Here is a 13437-nt window from a genome sequence, read left to right on the forward strand (position 1 = left end):
TTCATTTGCTGCAGCCTACAACAAACTCTTGCGATTGCGTCGTGTGCACAAAAAGCAACCCAACGGTGTCGAACAAAAGCGTGAATGCATATATAAATATAATATTTTACTTTTACATTTAAAGGTTTAATATTTTATAATTACAAATGCAAACCTTGGTTGTATCCAATCTCTAGGGATGTCAACAGTGTGGTTTCGGGCCGGTTTCAGTTTGGTGAGGTTTGGGCTCGGGCTAACGATCTATACTCGGATTGACTAATGATTTGACTAATAATTTATGGTATGCAAGAAAAAGAGAGAAAAAATAGTCGAACATCCTGCAACAAGAGCCAAAATTCTATGAAAAACAAAATTGTTATTGAATCAATTTTCATTAAAAAATGAAAAGTCATTCCATATTATAGAAATCCCACCCACCTTATAGAAATCAAGAACTCAAATAGTAAAGTAGTAACACAGAAACTTGAAGTTCATTCCTTTGGCTCCACCGGATAGTCCCAAAACAAATCTTCAAACCAAACAATTTTAAATTCTAACTTGTGCTATGATTGATTGTCTTGAAATTGGGTTCTTGTTTTGTGAGAATGTTGATTTTTTTTCTTTTTCTTTTCCCTTCCATGAAATCCGTCTCTTTTTTGGGTTGGTATTTAGTTGATATGCAAAAGAAATACATCTAGATAAATATAATCATATGTTATTCCCAGGTTGACACTGAGAGAGGGTGAATCAGTGTCTTCTAAAATTCTCTTTGATGTGATGCTTCTTTAAACTCTAGACAATGTTAATCAAGATAATCCTGTAGTTATCAATTATACAAAGGCACGCCCACCACACACCACAATGTGGCTAGGTCTACTAAACAGTGCACCACCACTCTGCAGTCAAAACACTCCAATATATGCAATGAAAAATAAACTAAAAACGCAAGACACCAATTTACGTGGTTTAACCAAATTGCCTACATCTACAGAGTAATGCCCTAAATAGAGCTTCGTATTTACTCAATATTTTCCAACTAAATTTTGATCACTACAATGATCAGAGAACACCTACTCTCAATTAATTCACAACATGGAGCACCCACTCCAATATTAACTCTTGCATCCACAAAAGTATAAGAATACAACCTCAAACAACTCAACCCTAACAAGAAACTACTTGAAAGGAGAAACTTTTCAAATTGAGGAAGATTACAATATATTACTCACATTCTTCTCTCATACAGAGCAACATAGGAAAATAGATCTTACATCAATAACTCATGAACTTAATTTGAATGCAAAAGATAAAGATAATGCATAATTCAAACAAGGATCGGGACAGTGGCAACGCGACCAAGAGTCAAGATTGTAGACAATGTAAGCAACCTAGGAGACTATATTTGTTATTATTGTTGTTGCAATGTGTGGTTCTAGTAGTTATTTTGGTTCAACAGCAACCATGATAGGTCACTCCGGAGTCTTTTTTCTCAAAACCCATATTAGCCACAAGCTTCAATTCTTTTTGGGTTTCGCTTTATAAATTTATAAAGTATTAAACTCTTGATAGAAAAAATTAAAATAGTATTCATTATGTACCCAGTAATTTTGTTTAACACTATTAGATTTCTTTTTGTACATGTGACGTCATCGCAATGGCTCGTTGTAGGCTACAATCACTACAGCAAATAAATATTCAGGTGAATATGGCTGGAAAAATAGATTTTATGGAACAAGTTGTTTTCCTATTTTTAAAAAACAACTTTAAAGAAACTCTGCTAGATAAAATTGTGAAACCTGGGAGAAGGTCCGGTGTTGCTAGACTAGGAACTCTAATTATTGCCATCTTCATTCAGTGGCATCATCAACAAGACCAAGCTTGCTATTTTCAAGTTTTGCAAGTGGCAAAGTCACCTATGTTGGGTTTGTGATGAAAATCATTTTATCTTTTGAGTTCAAATTTGAACTTGGTGGGTCCCACTTAGTGTTAAACATGGGTTAGGTGTTTGGTACCATTTAGAGGGCCTTGGAAGAGGTAAATGGGGTGAGGAAAAGAGAGTTTCAGTGAATTCTAAAGTGAATTTTGAGCAAAAACGGGATTGAGTTCTTTGGGGTGCATTTATTTTGGACACAATGAGTGGTTATACATTTAGGGTGGAGTCATTTGATGGAAAGACAAATTTTAAGCTATGGAAAATGAAGATGAAAATTTTGTTAATTCAAAATGGTTGTCACAAAGCATGTTGAGAAAAAAATAAGAAACCGGAGGGAATGAAAGATGGTGATTGGGAAGAGATAGATCTCAATGCCATGTCTACTATTTGGTTGAGTTTATCCAATGAAGTTTTATTTAATATTGCACATGAAAAAACGGCGTAAGATTTGTGGTCAAAGTTGGAAAGCATCTACCAAATGAAGGATGATTCAAATATTTCTAATCATTTAAATGAGTTCAACAACATATTTTGTCAATTAGAAAATGTTGAAGAAAAGATGAAGGATGAAGAACAAGGTGATGATTTTACTTTGCACTCTACCAGAATCTTATGATCATTTAGTAACGACCCTAAGTTGTAGTAAGGGGGATTTTCTTGACTTTGATTCGATCTTGTAGTATATTACTTGCCGAGGAACTCGGAAAAAAGGCTTCTTTGGGAAGTTCTACGGAGATGGGATCAAAAGCTAATATGACAAGAGGTAGAAGCAAAGAACGTCATGATTCTTCAAAAGGTTCTTTAATAAGCAAGTCAAGACGTCATTCTAAATCCAAGGGGCATGATGGCAAGTATAGTTGTTGATTTTGTGAAGAGAGTGAACACCTTAAAAAGAATTGTCCCGAAAGAAAGAAAAAATGGTTCTAACTAGTGAAATGAGAAAGGTAAAGAGATTGTTGGTGACAACTTTAAGGAGGCAAATCAAGTTGTGGCTATCACATCTAGTGTTAGCGAAGATGAAGTGTTGATAGTGGGATGTAATTCAAAATTTAACCAAAATTGGGTTCTTGATACTGGTGCTACACATCATATATGCCCACACAAATCTTGGTTTAGCACATATGAGCCATGTGAAGGAGGATTGGTGAAGATGTTTGATGATATTGTTTATACATTTGAAAATGTTAGACATGTTCCGGATATTGACAAAATGTTTGATTTCTTTACCTACTTTGGAGAAGGAAGGTTGTAAATTTTCCAGAGGAGATGGAGTCCTCAAGTTTCAAGAGGCGCTCTTGTTATCATGAAGAGAATCTGGGTTGGTCTCTTGTATAAGTTATTGGGTAGTTCTATGATTGATGATATTGCAAATGTGACAATTGACAAAGGATATGTTCTTCTTAGGTTGTGGCATCAAAGACTTGGGCATATGAGTGACAAATGTATGAAAATTTTGATGGAAAATAAACTTATCCCAAATCTGAATTTTTTAGAGAAGAAATTTTGTGAGCATTGTATCTATGGGGGAAACATCATAAAAGAGCTTTTAAAGCGGATATGCACTCAAGTAAATGGATTGTTGATTACATTCACTTGGATGGTTGGGGTCCATCACCTAATGTGTCTTATGGTGGTCTCAATACTTTGTTACTTTCATTGATGATTTTTCAAAGAAAATATGGATGACAATTTTCAAGTCAAAGAGTGATATGTTAACGGCATTCAAGAACTTGAATGTTGAGGTAGAGAAAACAACCAGTAGAAGCATCAACATTTTAAGAATAAATAATGAAAAGGAATATGCAAAGAATGAATTTGATATTTTTTGCAAGAAAGTCAGAATTGTTTGGCATTATACGGTTGTGCATACTCTACAACAAAATGGAGTGGCGGAGCGCATGAATAGAACATTGATGGAGAGGGTTTGAGATATGCTTAACAATGCAAACTTTGATAAAGAATTGTGGGCCCACTGTTCATTCTATCTTTACCTCATTCGCTGGGGAGTTTCGAACTCTATCCCTATCTGAAGCATAGGGAGACCTCATTCCATCGGTTGATACTTAATAAGATAAATAGGTTCCTAGATAAGGTGCCAAAGCGGTGTTGACAACATGCTATCTTGTGAATAGGTCTCCTTCAATGACTTTGAGTGGAAAGACTCCAAATGAAGTATGACATGGAACTCCTTATGATTATTCGGATTTAAATTTTTTTGGATGTGATGCATATGCTTTGATTCCAAGTCGTCAAATGAGCAAACTTTATCCAAAATTCAATAAGTGCATTTTTGTAGGATATGGTAAAAATGTGAATGGGTATCGGTTATGGGATGCAAGTACCCATAAGATCATTATAAATCGTGATGTGCATTTTAATGAATCCTCTATGTTGATTAAGGGGGTGGAAAAGAAATGTGATGAAGAAAAATCAATTGTTGAGGATACCAATGAACTTCACATGCAACCTACAAGATTTTCAAATGAGGGTGCTCTTGATGAAGATGTTATGGATTTTGATAATCAAGGTGTACAAAGAGAAATTCAAGAAGATGCACCGGTTGATGTTGAAGAAGAAGTAATGGTAGCTTTGGAAGGAAGGCCTACAAGACAAACTCGTTTGCTGGAAAGGTACAAGGATTATGTTGATCCCAATACTTTTAGAGCTTTGGTGGCATTAAATGAATAATCAAATACATTTTGTGATGCCATCAATGGAGATGATGCAAAGCATTGGAAGTGTGCAATGAAGAAGAGTTTCAAGCACTTCAAAAGAACAAGTCATGGGATTTGGTGGAATTGCCAAAGGGAAAAAAAGCTATTGGTTGTAAATGGGTGTGCAAACTCAAGAGATGGGTGGATGGCAATGTGGAGAGGTATATGGCAAGGCTTGTTGCCCAAGGCTATGCACAAAAGGAATTAAGGTATATATTCTTTGAATTATTTGCCTCGGTTGTGAAGTTGGTGACTATTAGCTTCATGTTTGGACTTATTGTTATGCATGACTTGGAGCTTGAACAAATGGATGTGAAAACAACATTTTACATGGTGATCTTCTTGAAGAGGTGTACATGAAACAACAAGAACGATTTGTTATGAAAGGCAAAGGGAAGCTCGTGTGTTAGTTGAAGAAGTCCTTATATGGACTTAAACAAGCTTAAAGACAATGGTACAAAACTTTTGACTCCTTCATTTGAAGTCTTGGTTACAAAAAAAATGAATATGATCATTGTTTATACATTAAGTTCTTTGTTGATGGTTCATATGTGATTTTAGTTTTATAAGTGGATGATATGCTCTTGGTGTCCAAGGATAAAGCTACAATTGAAGAGCTCAAAGGATGTTTAAGTAAGAAGTTTGAAATAAATGATCTTGGTCAAGTCAAACAAATTCTTAGAGTTGAGATTCAAAGAGATAGAAAGAATGAAACTTTATCACTTTCATAAAAGTCTTTTGTAAATAAATTATTGAGAAGATTGGTAAGTGTAAGGAAAAGGCAGTTTCAACTCCATTGGGATCACATTATAAATTATCTTCCAATGATAGCCTAAAGATAGAAGATGAAAAAAGCAAGATGTCAAGATGTCTTTATGCAAGTCTAGCTAGGAGTTTAATGTTCCTAATGGTGTGCATAGGCTGGATATTGCTCATGAAGTTGGTGTGTTGAGTAGGTTCATGGCAAATTCCGGAAAGAAGCATTTGGAGGCGGCAAAATATGTGCTTTGATATTTGAGAGGCACAAGTGATTACTCTATCACATTTAACAAAGGTGGAGAGAAAATTCAAGGCTATGTGGATGCTAGTTATTAAGATGATCGTGATAAGGGATGATCTACAATGAGGTATGTTTTCAAGTATGTCAATGGTCCAATAAGTTGGATGTCTAAGCTTCAAGCAACAATATCATTGCAACTACCGAAGAGGAATTCATGGCGGCAACGAAAGCTTGTAAGGAAGCATTATGGCTTCAAGGTTTGATTTGTGAGATTGGCATTGAGTTAAAATTTATGCATTTGTTTTATGATAATATGAGTGCAATTTACTTGGTCAAGAATCTGGTACATCACAAAAGGACAAAGCATATATTGGTACAATATTCATTACATTTGAGAAGTCATTAAAAAAAGGAAAGATCCAATTGTTAAAAGTAGGAACCAATGAGAATGTGGGGGATTTACTTAACAAGGTTGTCCAAGGAGAGAAGTTGAATTGGTGTCTATTTTCTCTTGGTTTCAAGAAACATTATTTGACAAGTCACTGATTTCCATCAAGGTGGAGTGTTGGGTTTGTGATGATAATTACTTTATCTTTTGAGTTCAAATTTGAACTTGGTGGGTCCCACTTAGTGTTAAACATGGGTTGGGTGTTCAGTATCATTAAGAGAGCCTTGGGAGAGGTAAATGGGGTGAGAAAAAGAGAGTTTCCAGTGAGTTCCAAAGTGAGTTTTGAGCAAAAACGGGATTAAGCTCTTTGGGATCTTCTTCTTCTTGTGGTTTTGCAAGAAAGGTGTTTCTTCTCTCTTGTATTCTTCTCCATTGCAACTCTATTGAAGCTTGAGCTTGGATTGAAGGGTGTTTTCAAGGAGGTTTGAGAGGTGGTGTGACCGGTTGAGGTAACATTATATTTTTTTTCTCAAATCTTGTACTATTTTGAAGACTAAAATAATGAATTCCTTCCCCGTGGATGTAGCTAATCTCGAACATTTCGAGTTAGTGAACCACGTAAAATTCTTGTGTGTTGTTTGCATTTCTCTTTCATTCTTGTGGTGGTTTGTTGTTACTTGCTTTGTGATTGTCTTCAATTTATTTGCACAAGATCCTTGGTTTATTTTTGTTCATTTGGGTGATTCGTTCAATTACCAGGATCCTTGGATTGGGTCTTGTCTTCTACACCCTAGATTTAGAAAAATTGCATAAACTACTTGTCAACGACGAGGATGATGATAAGAGCTACTACTTTTCAGATTCATTAGACAACAAAGGCAAACTGTTCAACTCACCATTTAAGAATCAGAGATTGTCCGACGAAGATTTTCACATGGTAGGTTCTAGTAATTACAAAGACGAAGACAAAATCGACAGTAACATATTTGAAGCTCAGTCACCAATTCTCTTGGTCTAACTATGCTAGCATAAAAAGTGTTGTGAAGCTTTAGGATGGGTTAGGTTTAGGGTTGAGACTTGATGGTTCATCGAAGGAGAGTTCATAGAGCGTCACAGATGACAACTAGAAGCGGCACCCCTGTTGTTTAATGAAAATTCTATGAGAGACTTGCTTTCATGGAATCCAATGATCAATGGTTATGTCAAAAGTGGGCGGCCAAATGAAGCTCTCAAGCTGTACCATGAAATGGAGGCAAAGAATGCAACACCTGATTAGGTCACAATGATTGGGGTGGTTTCATGTTGTGCTCAATTTTATATTTTTTTAATTTTTATTTTTTGTAAACATGTTGTGTTCAATTGGAAGACCTGAATAGTGGATGAGCATGGTGTTATGGACCATGATGGTTGTTGGGTGTGCAAAGTTTGGCTTATCAAATGCTGCCCGAAAGCTTTTTGATGAAATGCCTAAGAAAATCGCTCATTAAGAGGAATTTTGTATAAATGAGTACATAGAATAATTATATGGTCTTGGGTTTTCAAATCCCAAGGATGGTTTATGCATGAAAGTTAATCAACGTTTGGGCTTTACATCTCCCAAGCAAGGTTCATGAATAGAATGCTATGGTACTATTTATTTCCCAAGAAACCTCTCATTTCTCAAGCTTGGTTAATAAATGACCGAAGCTTTTCATTCCCAAGTTTGGTTGTAAATGACAAAAGCTTTTCATTTTCCCAAGGTTATTAAATGGTAATATGGTACGTTCATTGTACTTACCAAAGCTCTCCACTATAAATTAGGATCCCCCCTTAATGAAGATAAGTCTTTTTGGGATTTTTCTTCCTTGTTTTAAGAGTCGTGCAAAGATTGCCTTAAGAGTCTTTATAATGGTTTGTGGGTCTTGTTAATGTTTTATTGAAGTTTCCCCCTTGACGAGTAGAAGGTTTTGGGACTATTCTCTCTTTCAATTTTAGAGTCATACTAAAGTTATTGGTGAGAGCCATATTAGTATTTTGAGTATTGTCATTTTTTGTATTCCGGTAATATAAGGATGGTACAATTCAAGTTCACCGTAGCAATCTTCTTTGTGCTAGTATACCATTGTTCATCGTTGAATCCTAGGAGACAGACGTCCTTTAATCGTCAAGCACACTCTGAAGGGGATGAATTTGTTTTAAGGAAAATGTCAGACATGCCTCGACGATTCTTCCTTCTGTTCCTTATTGCCTTGACGATTTTCCTTTATTCTTCTCTTATTGGCTCAAGTTCCGTTTACGTGGCTTTTCAAATTTTTATTAATTCTTTATTCCACTTTTATATCTACAATTTGGCCAACAAGATGTTGGGCCTTGGGATGCCATGATTTCTAGTTATCTGCAAATATGTATCTTGATGCCGAACATGTTTGAGGAAGTTGGGAAAATAAAACAAATCATAATATTTATGAATTCATCGTAAGAGACAAATCACATCAAAAAATGCAAGAAATTAATGAATGTTTGTTACAATTAACAATGCAATTGGAGTTTGATGATCATATTTCTTGTGCTTGGTGAATGATGTTCATAGATTGTTTGATCTTTTCATCAAACAAGTGAAGTAGATTTGAGTTGTGGATTTTTGAGTAGTTTTCCATTTTTGCCAAATATTTGAGAGTTATGTTGTTTTAAAAACATTTAAAAAATATTTTTAGAACATGTTTATCAAACGACCAAAGTTGTTCATAAATTTGTTCCCAAAAACATACTAAATTGTAGGTCGGTTCAATAATAAACTTGGGTGAGAACCAGTTCTACATTAGCCTGGTTCAGCACATTTGGATGAGACTGAGAAGATATAGTGGTTATGTAGAAGTTGTGGGGTTAGTACTTATGTAAAAATTGTGCTTGTTTTGTTAACACCCAAAGAAGGTTATGGTGGTTTCCTTTTGTCAAACTCAAATTGTGGAGTTGTGGTAGCAATTAACTGCCTCAATGTCTATTTAAGGAGCATTGAGAGAAACACACAACACAAAACGAAAATCATGTAATTTTTCTTTTTATTAGTTAGTTTATCCTATGTTATCTTTTTCTTGTAGCTAGTATAGTATGAGTTTCAATCTTCTCTTCAAAAGACTTGTGGTTTCGATCTTTCCCTAAGAAATGTCTACGAGTTTTGTAACCTTCTCCAAGAAGGCTTTGAAAGTCTTCTCTACACCAAGGCAAGAGGTGAATCCTACATTCTCTAGGAGGTCAGATGGATACATGACGTCTCCTTTGAGTCCTTGGGACTCTGGCACGCCCATACACTTCAATTCACATCTATTAGGATTATACCTAAATATACAACGAATATAGCAAGAAACCCAAAGAGAGACACAAGATTTACTTTGTTTGGTCAAATAACCTATATCCAATGATGAGTCTTAAGAACTTAAGGCAGCATGTGCTAACCAAATCAATATCAAGAGATTACAACAATAGAGTCTCTGACTCTTACTCTCTTAAACCGAAACACTCAACAAGACCACAGAGCATTACTCTAAAAATACCCTAATGGAAAGATACCTAGCATGATAAAAAGAAGTACATCCACGCTCCATCCATGCAAAAACGAAGGCAAATTCACCATAGAAACTAAGGGATGAAACCCCTAGAACTAGAGCACCTCTAGAGAGCAATCGTAACCCCAAAGACTTAACTACCCTCACAGAATATTACAAATGACAAGTAAATAAATTCCAAAGTAAAAGGACTAGAACGCCCTTGCCAGGTACATCTAATTCTAACACTTGTACACCTTGACATTGATTTTAGGTATGCAAAATAATGACTACACAAAAGACTCATCAAGTAACAAGAAAGTACAATGAGAAACTAAATAGAAAGCGCCTTTTAATAGGTTCAAGGCAGTGAACTTATTAAAATGTAGAAATTTAGTTATCATGTCAACTGGATTGATAGAGGTATCAATCTTTTGAATCTTGACTAAGCCTTCGAGAGATAACATCCCTAACAAAGTGCAATCTAACATCAACATGTTTAATACACACATGAAACATGCTATTCTTTAAAAAATAAATGGCACTTTGAGATTCAAAAAACATAGTGGAATGAATATCACCAAAACCAAGTTCTCCAAGGATGCTCTTTAGCCAATGAGCTTCTTTAACAGCCTCACATAAAACAATATATTCAAATTCTATGGTTGAGTGAGCAACCACATGTTGAAGGGTGGACTTCCAACTTACCAAGTTGCTTTCAATGGTAAACAAATGCCTCAGTCAAGGACTTTCTTTTGTCCAAATTAGCAGCAAAATCAGAGTCACAGTAGCCACAATACTTAGATTACTAGCACAAACATTATCATATAATACTTTTTAACTAACCAAAATTTTCAAATATCTCAAGACCCATAACACATCATTCCAATGATCATGGCCTATGCATAAATATACATACAAGACCAACAACATATGCTAAACCAGGTCTAGAACAAACCATAGAATACATGAATGAACCATCATAAGCCTGACAATGCATATCTATAATAGCAACATCAGTGTATGATTTTAATTTAAAATGAGCGCCCAAAGGAGTATGAACCTCCTATTCATGTTACCAAAGTTATCAATCAATTTATGCAAATAACCAACTTGAGATAATGTTAGAACACCTTTAGATCTATCCCTATATATACCAACATCTCAGATTTTCCTAGCAGCCTCTACGTCCCTCATCTCAAACTCTGATATAAGCATGCTCTTTAACTTATAAATTTGAACTTTATCACTATAAGCAGTGAGATATCACCAACATGTAATAAGAGATAAATAAAAGTCTTAGGTCTAATTCACAAACACACAATGATTATAATAGTTTCGGTTGAACTTATTCTTAAGCATGAACACATCAAATATTTTGTACTATTGTCTAGGGGATTGTTTCAAGTGATCTATGGACCTTAACACAAACAAACATTATTTTCATTACCTTTTCTAACAAACCCCTCAAGTTGAGTCTTGAAAATTTGCTCCTCAAGCTTGCCATTTAAGAAGGCAGTATAGAAATCTAATTGCTCTAAGTCATAAATGGTAGTAAGGAAAAGTAAGACTTGAATAAAGGTATGTTGATCCATAGGTGAAAAACACCTCATTATAATCAATACCTCAATTTGTGAGTAACCTGTGGCCACCAACCTAAATTTAAACCTAGGTTTTTCTGCACTTGGTATCCCAAACTAAGCTTATAAGTCCATTTACGTCCTAAGACTTTCTTGCCTTGGGTCTATCTACAAGTCTCCAAGTCTCATTCTTAACTAAAGAATCCATCTCCTCTTTCATGGCAGCCATCCACTCACCACTTTCTATGTTGTCTAGGGCATCTCTAAGTATACATTTGGTAATGTTTCCATTCTGAGAGACCAGTTCTTATGCAAAACCATTTTTAGTGTTTCCGTGCTAAGAGACTGTTCTTTGCTTGGAAATGGGCATTTGAAAAATTCATTCTGAAAATATTTCCAAAACACTAGTAGAATATGTTGGTGTTTGATAAACTCGTTCTAAGGTTTCAATCGGGACCAATCTTATCACTTCCATTTTTGTTCTTTGGTAGAAACATCTTTTTGATGTTCTACAAAAGGTGTTCATCAAACCACTTTTCTGACCGGTTCGTTCTTAAAAAACAGAAGAACAAACCATTTTAACAAACGCCTCTAACCCATTCTTCCGTTCCCAAAGAACAGAAGAATGCCAAAAACGTTTTCTAAGAACATTACCAAACATGCCCAACGTCCTAGTCCCACTTCCCTCAATCTGATCAATAACATTAAAAGCACAGAAAACCAAATATGGACCTAAATCTATAGGATCAAGGGTATCCAACTCTACATTAGGCCTTTCCTCAAACTCCACCTTAGTGAAACTACCATTAAGGTCTTGGGTAATGGGTTCCCTACTAGAGAACCTCGGCTTAACAAACTCCACCTCATTAAACCTAACATCTTTTCTAATTTCAACCTTTTTATCCTCAAGACTCCACAACCTATACCCTTTGACTCCTAGAGGATTACCTTAGAAAAGACATTTATTACTCCTCGTGTCACACCCCACTTGACAGTATAAGATCCACCTCGACAACCCGTGGATGTGATCCACAATCACAAAATCGGGCTACAATCTTAGTAATAAGTAAAGCACACAACACCGCAATCAAGATCAAGAAATAATTAGTATATCAATAAATAAAAACAATAAATGTTCAAAATTCCAAAAAATGTATCTCAAGGAATATTTGAAATGAAGTCTGTAAGCGGAAGCATAGGAAATAGTCTAATTAAGGTTTACAATTATTCTATTCCAAGTGATTCCATAAGTTTATCAGCCCTCTAACTTGGTAAACAAATGTGTACATAATCCCAATCAATACCACCACATTCTCATATGTAATCTCTCATTGCTCATAAGGGATGGACACTAGAGGAGCAGTCCATGTAGGGGCATGAATCTCTATGCGGATCATAGTACTCTCTTGAGGGTTCATTGCTTGGTTCAGCTGGCATCAAACTCTTCGAAAAAAAGGTTCCCTCATGTCCTACAAAATAATTTGAGAAAATAAGGAATTCCATAAGGATGAGCTCCATATAACTTAGTAAGGCAACAATCCACATATACCATGATATCATGAATGAAAGAATGTAAAGGATGCAATGATACACTAAGTATGCAGCTAATAAACTAATCATGCTAGTCTCTACTTAGGCAAACACACATTAAGATGAGCATTAGCCTTCTTTGGGAAGTCTTGTCACTTTGATCCCTCACGGACTGGTTACCATTGTTGAGATTCTGTAGTATAGGGATACAATCCACATCACACCATGGCTGGGGTTATAAGGCCACACTCTATCAACACAACCACTGGTATGAGTAATGGCGTGTGTTGGAGAATCCTAACCCAATACAAGGACATAAGGTAAAACATTACATGTGGTTCAGATACCTCTTCTCATGCCTAATGCCCTTTTGGTCCGGTATCCTTACCCACCTAGGAATGTTATTCCTCACGGATGAGCTACCTCTTTGGATTAATATTTCAAAACCCTATGGTCATCCACATATGATAGGGCAGATGCCTCTCATGTCTCCTCATGACACCCAAGCCGTTTTTGGATGCCCATGAGCCAAACCCTCAACATATGTAATATCACACCCCACCCGCTGGTATCAATCCTGCCCAACAAACTTTGGGTGTGATCCACAGTCACAAAATCCATGGTTTACCCATCAATGACAATAAATACACATAATAATAAATCAAGAGCAAGAATAATTCAAATAATTAAATAAAAGGGAATTACATAAAGTCCAACTTCCAAAAAGGAAATAAATCAAAGTAGAGAATAAAATAAACGTGTCCAAAATAAATCAGAGTAGAAAATCTAAGT

This window comes from Hakea prostrata, chromosome 4 (genome assembly GCF_041222555.1).
Source record: "Hakea prostrata isolate BN-2017 chromosome 4, UWA_Hpros_2, whole genome shotgun sequence".
Taxonomy (NCBI): Eukaryota; Viridiplantae; Streptophyta; class Magnoliopsida; order Proteales; family Proteaceae; genus Hakea; species Hakea prostrata.